We start from the raw sequence: 2,699 nt of genomic DNA, 5'->3' as shown, positions 1-2,699 counted from the left end.
CAGTGGCTTCCGCCGTGATATTCTTCTTGTAGGTCACCATGATAGCCATCTTTGAGAATCTGTTGACAACCACAAAAACATAGTCGTTTCCATGCTTAGTAGAAGGAAGGCCTGGCATGTAATCCATGGATATGGATTCCCAAGGCCGACTAGGGGTAGGCAGCGGAGTATAGAGGCCTTGCTTCTTGATGGTCGATTTGGCAATGACACAGGCAGTGTAGGATCTAATGTACTTCTCGACATCTTGTAGAAGATTTGGCGAATAGAAATACTTCTACAGTACTGCCACCGTTTTCTCGACCCCAAAATGCCCAGTAGCCCAACTATAGTGTGCTTCCCAAATCATCTTAGCACGCTCACTTGAAGGAATGCAAAAGTGTACCAAGTGGCATAATAGGGCATCTTGGAGGTGAAAATCTCGAACTTGCTGATGCTCCAAGAGCGTCTGGTATGTGTGGACAAATTCTGGGTCACTTTTCTAGATAATTGGCCAATTAGAAGTCTCGTGCCCACAAGAGTTGAGCACAGTGGTTAACACCATGATCGGTGGTTGACTGAGGCAATCTGCAACATTATTGGTGTTGCCCTTCTTATACTTGATATTCAAATGGAACCGTTGCAAGAATGTGGACTACTTCTAATGGAAATCATTCTGCAACTTCCCTTGCATCTATATGAACTATAGGTGTCGGTGGTCTGTGTGGATGACCATTTCCTTCCCTAAATTGTAATGCTTCCATTGCCGGTAGGCCTGCACAATGAAATACATCTCTCCAGGCCACCCCCGAACATGCCCTACACACATACACATACAAATCCAATTAGTGCAAATGATGATTGACTGGAGTTCAACAATGAGGATGATAACCAATATAATTAATGCAAAATGATGATTGACTGAAGTTCATGAAAGAGGATGACAAATAATATACAAAGGCAGAATCCCAAGATATATACAAACACAAGGGCCTTCATGGTTTCCCGTGTGATATTTGTGTCTGTCTTAGCCATGCGGATCAGCACATCCACGAAGTCTTGAACATGGGGCTCTGCATCTTGGTCTTTCTGGCCATTGAAATGATTGAGAATAACATGGTCGTCTATTATTTTCTCTGCGAATTCATTTATGGATCTTCTTCATGCGCCGATTGATACCTTGCAAATCGAGACAATCCAAATACGAGATGACGTCTCCAATGTTGAACCCTCCCACTGCAGCTGTCATCTCTACCAGCAGATCCTTGAACCCTTTGAAATCACTACCCAAATCATCGTCACTAAATTTCCTTCCCGCCAGTATCCGCCAAATTATATTGGAGTTGACAGTAGTCACGACCTTACTCAAATTCACGCTCATTATTCCGCTGTCACTCTCCTCCCATATTGATTGGATCATTGTAGACACCTCTTCCTCTCGCACGTGCCTGAAGGACTCGATTCTTTTGGAAGTCAAGGGTTCTAATACGCATATTTTTCCCACTTGTCTCCTGTGATCTCCATACAGAGACAACCCCACACTTTTAGAATCATAGAACATTAATCTCCGAGTAGCTGTTGGAGGTCGGCTAGCAAAGATCAAATCATGAGTTTTGAGAAACTGTTTTTCTGTCGCAGAAGAGGAAACTACGGCTGCAGGGACAGAGCCCAAGCGGAGAAACAAAATGGGACCATATTTGTGAGCAAGGGCTTTAAGATTACGGTGAGCAGGCAGTTTCAATTGGTGCAGATTTCCGATGATGGGCCATGCAAGGGGGCCTGGTGGCAACGTGGCACTAACCCTTCTCTTGCACAATAACCATATGAAGAAGAAAGAGGAGAACATACAAAGAATGCCTACTGTTATTATTAATGTTGTAGGCAAAGCTAGAGACGGAGGGAAACTATGAAAAGCCATATCGCGCACACCCTTTTTACGTAATGCACTCGCTCTATGTTTGGAAAGGAAGCTGCTCTCCTCTTCTCTTTAAAGCCATCAATATGTAATGTAGGATGAATAAGTGAAGAAAACAAGAAACTCAACAGCCAAGACACTGAATTGGAATTAACAATGAATCTCCGCACTACATTTCATGGGCATTTGATAGTTTTATATCACCAACTATCGTTACATAACTAATTATTTGGTATACAACTGTCTATTTACATTTTACCTAAAGTTACTAATTCGTTGTCAAACTAACAAACTCCACCTTGACAACAATTTTCCCATTCATCATCTTTCTTGCAAGCCAAGAGAAGTTAAACACCACCGTAACTTCTCTACTGTAACTGGCTTTGTGAATATGTCTGCACAATTTTCTCGTGTATGGACCTTTTCAATAACTACTTTTCCGCCATCGATCACATGTCTCAGAAAATGATACCTTACATCAATGTGCTTGGTTCTGCTATGATAGGCAGGGTTTGTAGCCAAGTGAATAGCGCTTTGACTGTCACAAAGTACATTCACTTTCTCCTGTGTTCTTCCAATTTCATCGAGCAGACCCTTTAACCAGATTGCTTCTTTACTAGCATCTGAAGCAACAATATATTCGGCTTCGGTAGTGGACAATGCAACTGTGTCTTGAAGCTTTGACATCCAACTAATTGCTCCACCTGCAAGAGTAAAGACGTAACCTATAGTAGATCTTCTTTTGTCCAAATCACCAGCATAGTCAGCATCTACATATCCGCAGACTGATCCTTCACTACCCTTAAAG

General features: G+C 42.3%; 1 pseudogene; it reads right to left on the bottom strand.

Moving 5' to 3' along the window:
- Positions 1–1,120: 1,120 nt before the first annotated feature.
- On the bottom strand, positions 1,121–1,894 carry LOC149252129 (cytochrome P450 750A1 pseudogene; annotated as a pseudogene).
- Positions 1,895–2,699: the final 805 nt, after the last annotated feature.

The sequence above is a fragment of the Pinus tabuliformis genome, chromosome 7, assembly GCF_031772625.1.
Source record: "Pinus tabuliformis cultivar Carrire ecotype Pingquan chromosome 7, CPIR1, whole genome shotgun sequence".
Taxonomy (NCBI): Eukaryota; Viridiplantae; Streptophyta; class Pinopsida; order Pinales; family Pinaceae; genus Pinus; species Pinus tabuliformis.
The sequence above is the reverse complement of the archived record's forward strand: the minus strand, read 5'-3'. Positions and strand labels throughout refer to the sequence as shown.